The following is a 15,305-nucleotide window of genomic DNA, read 5'->3' as shown; positions in this document are numbered from 1 at the left end:
TGTAGCGTCCGTGACAGTGTTTACTACATAGTCATAATTAATAACTATTTAAAACATTTTAAAGCAGTTAATCCACTGAAACATATAAATACTAGCGTGTATTGTGTGTACATCAGTGTTTTCATTAGAAGCCGGCAGCCGGCGAAATTGTACGTCTGTGACAGCACTTTCGCCGGCTGTAATTTGGGGGAAAATATTATAAAATGGCACAAACTTTGGTTAATACTTCACAAATTATGACCATCGACTGAGTGACAAAAGTACACGACGTTTGGGCTTGGCGCGACAAACGAGCCAAAAACGGACGAACGTGCACACGTATAGTAGGCCAGGCTCCGTACGCATAGTGTACAACTTGGGCTATGTATACATACAACGTCTTTTTATGCGAGGTCAGACTAGGTCAGTGTACTGTTCTAATATCTTATATCATTGGGTGAAAGTACGCCTGTCCTCTGTAAGCGGCAATATCATTGGGTATATTTCCCTGACCTCATTAATATTCTGCTACGAGTCAAAACAATAGCGACCGGCCATAGGAAAGCGTGTAGCTGTCAGCGATCACGTTTTGATGTGGTAATGAGCCGAGTGCAGCCGTCCGATGAATGTATCAATATAATTTTTTTAGTATTTTGGTGAGGTGTTCTTCAGAGAGCGAAATCAAAGTCATGCATCGCCAACATGTTGTATTACGTGCGCTAAGTACGCGTACGCGACTATGACGCCAGAGCAAGGGATTTGTTTATAGCACTGTTCTAGAAAGTAGAATTACGACTTTACGTGATCAACCATCTACGTTAAAATGCTAAAATCCTGAGAGTGGTCAGTTATGAACTCGCGGTTGTGGTTGCAATTCGATATTTTACCCCCGAAAACGGTAATTTGGCGATGTACAAAATTTGAGAATATTGTACGTCTCAGGGATGGCTTTTCACGTATATTTCTTGTGATTTCAACTCAAAGGAAAGTGGAATGGGCACGCTCTACCGTATCTGCCGCCTGCTCTAAATTTAGCACGCGATCCATGCTTTCATGTACATTTGTAGGTACATGGCCCGATCATGAAACCTTTCAATGCTGGAAAAAGTGTCTCAATTTTATCGACTAAGTTTTGAATCTAGTAATAAATAACGTGTTTTGCCCCGCGTGAACTCTGTTAATTTTCTCAGTAAAAAATATCCAATTTTGTAGCAATTTGCAGACGGTAGGCAAATTTATAATTTATGTAAATATTATTCACGTAGTTCATTAGATACATCACAGCCAGCTGGAGACTTCCCCTCATTTGTTTGGTGGCGATGCAATGTTTTTCTTTTTTGCTATTGATACATGTACTAGTGCGTGACTGCTGGGGGAAAAGAAAGCAACACAATATTTTTCAGGACTTGTGTATTTTCTTTGACACAGCATATGCTTATGGAAAAAAGAGAATATTTTTCTTTCACAAGTTTCAGTGTACTGCACTTAAAAGGTCAGTCATAGAGGTAGGAAGCCCATTATAGTTGTTACTGATACTGCAAACACTTTTCTATTGTCATTTTGTTGCATCTAACTGAAATGTGTATTCACAAACTTTTTAGAGGCCTTTTGTGAACTGCAGGTGAAAAATAAAAAACAAACTCCATTGCCAATCCTGAGGCTGTACGTCAAGTTGTTTTACTGCTAGAGCAGCTAACTTTTTTGTTTCATTGAATTGGTAAATAAAGGGGTTGTATCTCACACTTTTCATCGAGTTTCTGCATTGACATCATTGTGCATACTGAGTGTAATTATTATGCAAGTATTCCCTGTATTCTTGATATCAAAAAAAGTCAAAACTGACTTTGTCCCTTTCAAACTGAAAGAGAAAAGGAACTACTTACCTGGGATTTTCTAATGACTCCTGTATAATTTTAGTGTGACATGTTTTAATATGAACAACATATTCTTTTAATTGAAATGTACATTCGATACTACATTCAGTTTGGCATTAATCACAAAAAAGTTTTTCGCCAAATTCATGGAATATCTGCCAGTAGTTGTAGTACTCTTTATTGAATATAACAAAAGTTACTGTTGCTTCCCTGTTGATTCTAGTACACTGTAATATCAACACATAGGATGATAACTTAGGTCACTGACCATCTCTGTAACTGTTTGTGTTCTCATGGAAAATGTCATCAGACAGTGACACAGTGAAGAAAGGACAAACAAAACAAATGATTGGTACGTTCAGATTGACGACTTTGCGTCGGCCCAGGTCCCGACCAGGGCCGGGGCCGACGTAAAAAACCAATGTGGACACGCTGAGTCGGCCTGGGCCGACTCAGTTTGGTCCCGGTTAGAAGGGGGGGGGGGGGGGGGGGGGGGTGTCAGGGCCGACTCAGGGGCGACGCAAAATTTGGTCCGACGCAAATCGCCAGTGTGGACACGTTACGTCGGCCTGGTCCCAGTTGACCAGGCCTCCGCTATGGATCGAAGTTGAACTAGTCACCCTATTCGCACAAAACAAACGACGTTTGAAACTAAAGTTTACACCTATCGAAAGTTTTCAATCCAGTCTTTACATTTTAATATCATCCCATGTACGCTGAACTTCCAACCAACCTTTGTTCACAGTCGTTTGGAGAGCTATTCAGCGCTGGGACTATTCGCCCCATAGACGAGAGTACAGAAGCGAGAAATACCCCAAGTCTGGAAAACAGAATGGCTATAAAAACCACGCCATGTCACATTCCGTGTCCGATTTCACTGTGAAAATTAGCAAGTTCATCTGTTATGCAACCGTCGATCGTTCCCTATCATTCTAAAATTTCATACCTGATACTTTATCTGATTCAAAAACGCTCGTTTCGTGTGATTTTCGGCCGAATTCGACGGACACCTCGCCAGAACCTGGGGGTGAGCAACATTCCGGTCACCTCTTGGGTACCTCCACTTTACTGACGTTGGCGCCGCCTACCCATGAGGGATGACTGGAATGTTGCTCACGCTTATGTTTTGGCCAGGTGTCTCTCGAACTCGGCCGAAAATCACAGGAAATGAGCATTTTGTAAGCAGATGAAGTATCAGGTATGAATTTTCGTGTGATTTTCGGCCGAATTCAGAAGACACGTCGCCAAAACATAAGGCATGAACAACCTTCAAGTCACCCCTCATAGGTACGCGGCGCTGACGTCAGTAAAGTGGAGGTGCCCAACGTCCACTGTGAGGTGACCGGAATGTTGCTCACCCCAGGTTTGGCGAGGTGTCCGTCGAATTCGGCCGAAAATCACACGAAACGAGCGTTTTTGAATCAGATAAAGTATCAGGTATGAAATTTTAGAATGATAGGGAACGATCGACGGTTGCATAACAGATGAACTTGCTAATTTTCACAGTGAAATCGGACACGGAATGTGACATGGCGTGGTTTTTATAGCCATTCTGTTTCAGACTTGGGGTATTTCTCGCTTCTGTACTCTCGTCTATGGGGCGAATAGTCCCAGCGCTGAATAGCTCTCCAAACGACTGTGCTTTGTTCCGCAAACGAGACCATGTCATTCGATTCCACAGTGCACGTAATAGACTAGAGAGGCATGTCAAAAATGCCACGCACTGGTTATTTCTCCATCGCGGTCTTATATATACCATATGCTCATCCAATAAATAGTGAAGATCTCTCCGATGATTAAAAGGGTGAGTGGTAGTCATATTTGCCCTTCTTGTGCGTAAAAACACAGGAAAATCATGAACAGTAGAAACAGCGTGCCATATTCAAATGCGCCATTTTGAACTTTGACAGGTCAGAGGTCACAAAGGAAGGTAAAGTTACGTCGGCCCTAATTCTGGTACCGGTAGGTGTGGACACGGACCAAATTTAATCCCAAAAGGACAATTATTTTGCGTCGGCCCAAATTTCAGTTGGGTTGCAGTAAGATGGTACATTGTTTCTACTTAACACACAAAACCACAAACAGTTTTTGTTTTTAAAATACAGACTTTTTACACTGACATTTAACAAAACTGGATAAATTGCTGTTCAAAATACCTTGCAAATGTTATGCTGCCGCCGCCGCGACACGACGTCCCCACCCCAACCTCGGCTTCCTTCTCCACCTATAATTTACATTTCTCCGCCTGGGCAAATTTCTACTGAAAACCCTGGTACATACATGGAGTTGGGTTACAAAATGTCTTCAAGGCATAAATTGTAAATTTGCACAAAATTGATTTTTTAAAAAGTAATAAAACACTCAAAAAGTTATGTTGAGCCTCCACTGTAACACTTAGATTGGTGTTTTTTAAGAATGCAGTAATTATATTGAATATGTTATTAGAATTCTAGTGAAAAGAACAATGAATTTTGTGCTGCATATGCATTTATGATTGTGTATTCCATTTCAATTCATTATGTCACGGATGCTACAATAAAATGCCAAACATTGTTTTTCAGATTATAAGCCAATCTAAATGTGAAATAACCACCACATTTTATTGTTTTGTTATCACATTTTGAATTTTAAAAAATCAAGGGGGTAAGAAATGACATTTGTGTTAACTCTGTCTCCACCACTTTCACATATTTAGAAGGTGGAGAGTACAGATACATTATAGAACAGAGGTCAAAGGTTGGCAGACTACATCTCTGATCCCCAGCTCACCTAAGTGTGTGTGCGCCTCATCCTGACAGATGTTAGAAGAGCTGCAAGCCATTTGGATTTTTTGGGTTGGTGTGTCAGGTACATTGTAGCAAATTTTATTGTGGGACCACAGGTCAAAGTTTAACAACCTGTCGCTCTTGCCTGATCTAGGTGTTTTGTTTTATCTTGGTTTTACACTTTAAGGCACAAGAAATGTTAACTTCTGTGTTTTTGATGTTTGAAAGTTTATTACTGGTATAGACATTTTTCACATACTCCAACTGATTTTTGCAGTAGTTGCTATAGCTTTCTTGTTCAATTTACAGAAATTGTCAATATTTTGACACAATTTCACAATTTGAATGTTTGATAGAGAAAGGTTTTGGAGAAAAGAGAAAGAAAAAACCAGATGTTAATTGCTTTTTATATTTCAAATTGACCTAACTTTTAAGTTTGATTTTGGTAGCGTCGGAGACAAAATTACATGTCATACTAAACAGAAAATATTTTAGAAAGAAGTTCATTTTGCGGTTCTGTCTATGGCCTCTCAGCTAGGCGACTGATGCCGTATGTTGTGGGTTCGAATCCGATTGAAAACTAGCCGTATTTTCTACCCTGGGTTGGTAACACTGCTGGTGGACAGAATTGTCCCCGAGGTTATCGTTTGCCCAGTTAAAGCGATGAAATTCGTTTCTTTGCTTCGATAAAGTGTGTATGTGCGATGTATGATAGTGAGCATGCGTGCGTGAGTGCTTCACGAACTCTACAACGTGTTGAGCGGTCTCAGTCAGAAAAATGTAACAACTTAGCCGGCTATTGAACCACTCTTTTTTGGGAGTGGAGATTTAGCCGAGCAGTTCTGTCTATGGCCTCTCAGCTAGGCGACTGATGCCGTATGTTGTGGGTTCGAATCCGATTGAAAACTAGCCGTATTTTCTACCCTGGGTTGGTAACACTGCTGGTGGACAGAATTGTCCCCGAGGTTATCGTTTGCCCAGTTAAAGCGATGAAATTCGTTTCTTCGCTTCGATAAAGTGTGTATGTGCGATGTATGATAGTGAGCATGCGTGCGTGAGTGCTTCACGAACTCTACAACGTGTTGAGCGGTCTCAGTCAGAAAAATGTAACAACTTAGCCGGCTATTGAACCACTCTTTTTTGGGAGTTGAGATTTAGCCGAGCGGGTTCTGTCTATGGCCTCTCAGCTAGGCGACTGATGCCGTATGTTGTGGATTCGAATCCGATTGAAAACTAGCCGTATTTGATTACACTGAATGGTATTAATATTGTTGCTATAGCATGGTTATTCATGATGATAAAACTTTTAAGTACAGCATACCAGCGGAAGGACATAGAGAAGTTGAAAGTCCTATTAAAAATATGATCAATATTGTTGTATTTCTCACTAAACTTGAGGTTGTGTTTATTCATGGAAAAATTAAGTAAATCATACCAAGTATAGCTTATTTTAATGCCAATATGCATCTTTTATATTGTAATAACATAAGAAAGCATTAACAAATCATTGTTTAAAATTTTATTGTGACATTTGTGTTTCATGTTCAACATTTCTATAGCGTCCGTGACACTGTGTCGACCATATAAAACAATGTGCACTGTGGTAATACTAATGATGTTTGCTTCACCAAATTTTAAGAAGGTATGCCCCATACCATAACCTTTCAATATATTATTTAACTGGACAGTTATCATGAACTTGAAATTTTGACCTAAGTGACACACTCTAGCGCACCCTGATTGTGACTGACCCGATAGCAAGTTTCATCACTTTTGATCAAGTCAATTCAGATAAATATCCCTAATTATGAAAATTCATTTAATATGCAAATTAGGAATTGGCTGAAGTAAAAATGTCTTTTGACTTTATATCACAGTATCTTTGATGTATATAGCAAGTTCAACAACTACAATCAAGTTAATTCAGATATATATCCCTAATTGGGAAAGTTCATTAAATATGCAAATTCGGAATTGGCTGAAGTAAAAATGCTTAAAGACTTTCAATAATGTTGTATCATAGTAGCTCCAAATACATGTAGCAAGTTTCATCAACATCGGTCCAGTCAATTCAAATATATATCCCTAATTAGCAAAGTTCATTAAATATGCAAATTAGGGATTGGCTTAAGTTAAGACACTTAATGACTTTCAATAATGTTAAATAGTAGTATCTTTGATATACATACCAAGTTTGGTCAATTTGATCGAGTCAAATCAGACATGTATCCCTAATTAGGAAAGTTCATTAAATATGCAAATTAGCAACTATCTTTCATGTCACTGCTGATATATCTTGGTGTGATCAACGTTTGTAGCAAATCTCATCAAATTGTGTGTAGTTGTTTTTAATGTATATCAGTTTTTTCTAAAATTATTAATTATGCAAATGAGCAAAAAGTATGCAAGCCACACCCACCAAAAACTAATCAGTTCTTGCCATTTGCTAACTGAATATATGTACCAGATTTGATTCTGATCTGATAAGCCATCTCTGAGATATCTGACCAACAGACAGACAGACACACAGACAGACACACAGACAGACATCGCTGCGAGAACTCGCTTATGTACACTCCGTCTGTGAGGCGAATAGTCCCAGAGCTGAATAGCTCACGAGTGACTGTGCTGTTACTGACGATGGCCTTTGTTTTGCATGATTATTTTAAGGCTTATATTTATGTACTTTTGAAGCTGTGCTTAAAAGTAACTAAAACGCGCTGCACTACACTAGGTTGTAGTCCGACTGAGCTCTGATTGGAGGCAGATAGTAGCTTATACGGTATCCTATCACAATTGCCTGAAATTAAAGCATAGCGACGCGGTCCCGTAACTTGAATTTGGTTTTGTGAAGCCAATTTATGATAAAATAATACAAAATTTTGATTGGCAACTGACGCATGTTGTCCCAGAAATATCCCCAAAATGTAGGCCTAAATAATCTGTTCCTGATTTGCAAATCTACGATATTTACCTTTAAAATGCGTCATTGACTCACTGGCATACCGAGTCGAAACTTCCGGCATTTCAAAAGGTTATAACGTTTCCGGAAAAACAATTCTAAATATTGTGATATCGCGGATTAGACATTTCGCAGGTAAATAAATACAGAAAAAATAGAAAGTCTTACCCAATAATGAATAGCTAATTATATATTTCCATCTTGATTTTCGACTTTACATTGCGACTTCACATTGCGTTGTTCTCAGTGGTGTATGTACAGTGTTTGTTCGCAAGTAATCTCGTAAATGGTGACCCCAGTGACCTCGACTCCCTAGTTTGCATGCGACGATATCTTTCGCACTATGGCGCTCACGGAAAAAATGCCGAAAGTTGAAACACTGAATTAATAGTCCACACAAATAGAATAATTTATGAAGCAAGCAAACTGATTAAAATGCAACCTACATTACATTGAGCCAGTGAGTAGAAACTGCAGCCGATGAAATCTGTCCAATCCTGCCTCAAAAGAACAACACTGAGGAGTTCACGAGTCCAAAGGGGAATCCCGCGGTCATTCTACTGATATGCGTGTACAGGTTTTGAAATAAATCATGAGTTATTATAGGAAACGAGGTAGCAATGTTATTATTACGTTTATGGATGCTTCTAAAGCATTCGATCGAGTTAACCACTGGACACTGTTTAAAAAGCTGATCTTTAGAAATGTACGAATTCTTTTCGTAAGGTTTCTCCTTCAAGCTTAGGCCTATATCTGGTAGGCCTAGGCCTACAGAACTCGGAATATTTTTATTCGTTGGGCCAATTGCCCAGTAAGCTTATCTGACAGTTTTACAGTAGTCAATGGTGTTAAGCAGGGCGGAGTTTTATCTCCGAAGCTTTCAATGTCTATGTTGATCTTCTGAGTACAAGACTAGTTAATTCAAAAGTGGGATGTAAAATAGGTGGTGTTTCATAAATCACTTTGTACGCTGATGATATCTGTTTGATCAGCCCTTCTGTCCAGGGAACTCAAAAACTAGTTGACATATGTGGCCACTATGGCGACCTGCATGACATTACTTTTAATACGAGAAAACACAATGCTTGTGTGTGTCATTTCAAAACGTACCAAGATTGTATACACTCCATTTGTTTATCTTAATGGTATGAAAATTACATTTTTGGCAAAGAAAAAAGCATCTTGGGTATTTGTTGACGGAGGAAATTTTCTTTATGTTTTGTGAATGTAAAGTGTAATCTTTTCAAGGCAAATTGTTATCAATTATATGGTGGGTTAATTATACTGCTGCTGTCTTGAAAAAAGTGAAAGTGGTTACAATAATGCAGCTCGCATTTTTCTTGGCTATGAGAGAAGCAGTAGTGCAAGCTCTATGTTTGTTTCTAATAGGATCGATAGTTTTGAAGCTCTTTTACGAAAGCAAATGTATATGGTCTGATGTTGCTGCGAAAACGAGCCCTGCCACTCCTTGACATGTTCTTCCACTCCAATGACCAAGCTACCCGTGTGGCAAAGGCTACGGATTCGCAGCAATAGTCTGATGAAAAGAATATCTTACAGTGATTGTAAGAATGGTTAATGATGTACTTTTTTACAGTTCTGACTTGCGTAACCTGTGGAGAAAGTCGATCTTTCATGGTAAGTGAATGAATTTATATATGATAGTATATCGAACACCAGTTGTATTTTTGTATCACAGTATCATATATTGCATTTACATGTATATGGACGAATGTAGTCTGAAATAAACAAGTACATACAGTTCAATAAATTGAAGTGTTGCGAGGGCGATTATGCAGGAGTTTGAAAGGTTCAATTTGATTGGATGATTCCTAATTGTTCTTTGAGTTACATTGCCAGAAGTACAGCGCACAGACGTGTGTGATTAGGTATATAAATGTGTCATGGGGCTTTTCATCGTATACCCAATCACAAGTGACTGGGACGCGGAGGGATTTTAATAAAGATTGCATATTGGGAAAAAAAGATTCACGGAGCATTCCATTGAACAAACGTGTGAGTGAAGGTTTGCAAGAAGAAAAATGAAAATGTCAAGAAAATATGCCTTAGAAAAAAATATGTCCGGTAGCCCTACCCACAGGCGCATGGAGGGTTTGGTGTATACACAGGGGAGGGACTGTGGTGTAGAGTACGTATGCCGAATCCGTACCGCCAAGCGTCTATATGGATACGTCGAGCCGGTTCCTGTGTAACGCTATGGAAAAAAGACGCCCTCACTTCTGTGGAATAATTTGCCGTATCACGCCGTATGAGGGTCGTAAAGATTTTTTTTTACAGGACAGTATACTGTATGAATACTACACGCACCTGTAGTTCAAACTCTCTGACACTCAACTTTTTATGTCCACTTGAGGAAAAATCACGCGAAATTTCTTTTAAAAAAGGTTGAAATCTAGCGTGGTTTCAATTATTCAACCGAATCAAACACGATTGTAAAGCGGGCCTTACACTGTAAAGTTAAGTGTTAAAGGATAGAACACCAATTAAACGCCTTTTTGTAACACTTTTTGAACGCGTCTAGACGTTCAGAAATTTAACACTACGTGTTCAACCAACGTTCAATTTTTTAACACACGTGTGCAGATTTTGAACGCTACGTGTTCATCAGACATTATATTGAACACCACAGTGTTCCATATCTGAACACACGTTGCACATGAAATGTGTTCAAAAAATTGAACGCATTTACGCGTTCAAAGGGCTGTAACACTTTTTGAACGCATGGACGCCGTTCAACGATAAGTGTGTTAAAGGCTAGAACACATAATGCGCGCTTGTTGAACACCTTTAATTTTGGGCGTTCAGGGGGTGTTCAAGCCTTGAAATAACATTACAGACCACTGATATACAGTAAAATTATTTTATTCTAAAAATACACAAAACATTTCTAGAGTAAATACAATAATTTACTGTAAAGTGGGCAAATAAACATTGCCAATTTGTATGTAAAGTTTGTCATAGGAAACTACCAACACCCTCCTATCAAAAGCATAAGCAATAAAAATCCCCATGAACACTGTAGATCGTTTTAAAAAATATGAACAAAGTAATGACAAAACAGGTTTTACTTAAATATTGTGGATTACGTTTTTAGGTTCATACTTGTTTAAAATGTACAAAAAATCATCTGAAAAAGCTCAAATTTTGGCTTACTTATTGTGTTGAAAACACATATATGTATGGAATGCATACTTCATTGTTGTAAGATGGTTTCTTAAAGACATTTCCTCTTGTAAAGACAATTGTAAATTTTGAAGAAAAAAAAGTTAGTCAAGGCTTCTCTAGTGCACATGGTATATAGTTGTCCACATTAAAGTAAACACAACATGTCAAGTTGTCAAAGTGTCACAGTAAGGCACAACATGCAGAAAGTGGGGAAAATTGGTCCCTGGCAGGGTAAAACCTTTTTCCTTGTCCAACAAAGTCCTTCATAAACAAAAAGGTTTGTTTGTTTGCAATATCTTTAAATAAACAATGAAATAAATCGATGACATTTCAAAAATCTACTTCTCAGAAATTAAAAACATATTCGTAAAGACCTTTCAAATTCTGATGTACCTTGCTATTAATTTTATACAAATGTTTTTACCAAAAATTGTAAAATTCACCCTTAAAATAAAAAAATGTGGATTCATCATAACGTATATATAGCACATCCTGGTAATCCCTCATATCTTAAAAATGTCTGAAATCTCTTTAATTTCTCAAAAATACAAAGTTCCAAATTTCTGCATAATTTGAACAATCTGAAAAAGGCTATCAGTAGAGATCAATGTCTCAAATATCAAAGCTGTTCAATTAGTAGTTTTGAAGAAGATTTTTAAAGATTCTTAGACCAAAAATGACGAAAATTGCCATGAAATATACAAATTTGAATATTTCATCACAACTAGCAAAAATTTGACTAGGGTCATTCTTAGGGACATGTTTACCAAATATAGAAGAAGATTTTTGCCAAAAATAGCAAAATTAGCATCAAAAATATAAATTTGCATAGTTTATCATAATTTGAACATATGTGATTAGGGTAATCCCTGGGGACCTGTAATCCAAATATTAAAGAATTCGTACGGCCTGTTTTGAAGAAAAACTTTGGGATGTACAAATTTGAGGGCAATGCTACACATCCACCTATTTAGCTGACGGCAAAGCTAAAAACCAGTTGCTAAGAACAAGAGACGTGTTGAGCTACGATACAAAATTCTCTTGGGTTTGGTAGCATGCTATGATCAACTAAATGTTAAAAGGGCATAAGCTTCCAAAGACGTGAAGTCTCCTTTATCAGATGCAAGGGGAATGAAAAATTGAAGCAGAAAGTGACAGAAAATTCAGAGTGAAAATTTCAGAAAATTAAGTAATTCTGTCAGAGTGGACATTTTATTACTCTGAATTTTCTGTCGCTTTCAGGTATTATTTTTCATTCCACCCTTGCATCTGATAAAGGAGACTACACGTCTGTGAAAGCTTATCCTCCGGCAACATTTAGTTGATCATAGCATGCTACCAAAGCTTAGATTAATTCAGAAAAAAATTCAGAAACTTATCAAAATTCAGTTACTGACCCTCGGAAGTTTAAATCTACATTATAGATGAAATGAGGTGCTCAAGCTTGTTTCCAGACAGCTACCTGTATGCTAATCTTCTTCATTATCTGTACCGCCAGCTTCTGTAACAACTCTTCGATTTTCAGTTATATCCAACTTTTTACATCCTGAAAAAATGCAACAATAGGTAATATGGCGAGGTGAGACTTTAAATGAAAGACAAGGAGCTGATTAGGTTAAGGAAAAGGGGATACTTTCATATACAGTGCCTCTTTTCAATACTGTTACAAAATATTGGCTTCTTCTTGTCATCAACTGATTAAAATAAAAAAGCCAATCTCTCCTATGCTGAAACAATACATTGTATACTCTACAATGTTTAATTGATTTTTTACATGCGATTGTCTCTACTAAAAAGACATGTGTCAGCTGTGATTACGCAGCGGTACTATGCAAGGCGTATCGATCGCGCTCAGGTCAAGGGTTATCGCTACAGTTGTGTTGCAATGACCCTTGACCCGAGTGAGATCGATCGATAGGCCATGGCCAAAGTACCACTGCGTATTCACAGCTTGTTGTTGGTATACCAGCCACTAAAAGAAACAAGGTTTCTTCACGTAGTTAAGCCATTTCAAAGTACAATACGATTAATTTCGAAGGATATTAATACAGATGCTTCAAAATCTAATACCTTTAACTATTTTGGAGAGAAAACTTACCCTTTCTGGTCTTGCTTCAGCACGATCACGACTTCAGGGTGCGCTTACAAGAAAAATGTCGCAACTTCCGTTTTGATGCATCATGGGATAGGAAAAAGCACCAAACTTGAACACCAAGTGTTTAGAAATAGAACGCCTCTTGCACGCCGATGTTAGAATTAAAACGTTCATGATGGTTTTCTGATTTTCTTTTCAAATTTTCAAAATTTCAACACGTAATAAACGTAAAATTATTTTGTATACTTTCTTTTTTAGAAAAAACATGCTTTCAGCAATTTTAGACCGGAAATATTTTTTCATTTAGTGGAAATTCGTTACACCAAAATCCGTGTACGTTTTCCTGACAGCGAGGCAGTAGTAAATTTAATTTAGCCATTGTAAAGTAAAAATACCCAAAAGATTGGTAATTGTTTCACAGTATTGTAAAATTTCGGTGATGCTGAGTTTTTGAACACTTGAAGGAGATGGTTGTTAACACTACGTGTTCAGGTTTAGAACACCATTGTTAATAATATGAACACTAGTGTTAACAATATGAACACTAGCCGTTCAAATTTGAACACCGACACGTACATTTTGAACGCGTAAAGACGCGTCTAGCGTCCGCTATTTTTACAGTGTACGTACATTGTATATCAGCTATTTACACTCTCATCCAGACTTAAAGTATCGGTTCCGGAAAGCACATTCTAAAAAGTAAGCTTACTTAGCTTATAAACCGTATTTTCATTTTTACATGTGAATTTGTGTTTCTGACATGCAGGGCCGCTGCCTGCAGTCTCAGTCAATGTGAAACTCAAAATCATTTATGATTGTTTCGATTTCAAGTAAACTCTCGAAAATGTCAACTAAGTTTTAAAACGCCCCAGGCAGCCGTTTGACAGGAAGCTTCAAAGATTTCTGCAGTGAACCCCGGTGGCAATCAGTGCAAAATTCAGTAAATAAGATTTGATTCTGTCACTCTGAAGGGAGGGAAAATTAGAAAAAGACGGTGAAAACGCTGGGTTTTTTTTAACGCACGTGTTGCCTTGGAACTGAATTTTGAAGTGAACCGATTGAATGGGGCAAATTTGTACGTTATCTTCATGACGTGTTTATCTGCCAGATTAGCTGTTGTCTGTTTAGAGAGTGCGTCTGTTACTTTTCCACGAAGATTTTCTCTTGCATAACGTCGAGGCTTCGTCGATTCCATGTTTTATCGACAGTCGAGGACAGGTCAGTCGTTGTGCCATGACAAAAGTTCTTAATCATGATAGAGTTTTGAGCACAAATAAAAAAAGGAAAAATGAGTCTAAATTATAAAACGATTTCTCAACGCTACACAAACCATAACCTGCTCTACTAGTATGTGAAAAACGAATTCCTCTCTCTCTCTCTCTCTCTCTCTCTCTCTCTCTCTCTCTCTCTCTCTCTCTCTCCATTTCACAATCATTATTAAACTTGTGAAGACACACCTGAAATCGTTTACTCCCAACCATGGTATTATGTATAAACCTTCCTGATGCTACCTTAATAAAGACCAATCCACAAATCTTCGCATACTAAAAAGACCGACGTACACAAGATACGGTAACTAAAATCACGAGCATCACGGACAGATGAAAACGCTACTTGATAACAAGCAGAGAAAAACTGTTCCACAATAATAGCAGAGTATAAAAGTGGGACGAAACATAGGTTCAATCAAACTCCTCTGAATAACTTTGACACAGTCATTTTATATAATTAATTACTTTTCTGGCTTTACAGTCATTTTATAAAAAAATTAATTTCTTTTTTTTGAAAGACAGGAGGTATGTTTAGAGTATCAATATATACGCGGTCTGTACAGCTCCAATACAGTGAAACACATCGACATTAAAATGTCCCTGCGGTGCGGGTATCTATACGTTTTTCTGATGGGCACATGACCCTACACCTGTTGAATTCTCATTCATCGTTTACTTAAAAAGAAATATCACGTTGCTTTAACATGTGATCTTCGTGCGTCTGGAATATTTTCTGTCAGCAATTTCAACGATGTGTGGGCTTCCACGTGTGGAACACAGCTAGGACAAGCAGATGATTATCGATAACAACAGCAGAGTCTTTCTGACTGCAAAACAGAAAGATTAGGGAGGGTGAGAGACAGCTGATAAAATAGACTTTCATAAACATAAAGACAGCTCAGGGACACCAGCAATCTTAACCGTGGACAGACTAACATTCATTTTCGAACTCACAAGAGGACAGATAAAAAGGCTAAAAGAAAGAAGTTATAAACAACACTAGCCGCAGGTAGACAGTCAAAGCAACAGAGATGTAGAAGATTGATTATCATCACTGAACAGTCAGATAAAGACAGTTCTTTCTACGCACGTCACGAGATTCTCGTGGTACTGCTGTCAGTCATTTTCCCTTCATCACATAAACGGCATATCACTGTTTGGCGAGATATTTCA

This window comes from Ptychodera flava, chromosome 7, assembly GCF_041260155.1.
Source record: "Ptychodera flava strain L36383 chromosome 7, AS_Pfla_20210202, whole genome shotgun sequence".
Taxonomy (NCBI): domain Eukaryota; kingdom Metazoa; phylum Hemichordata; class Enteropneusta; family Ptychoderidae; genus Ptychodera; species Ptychodera flava.
Note: the sequence above shows the minus strand (reverse complement) of the source record.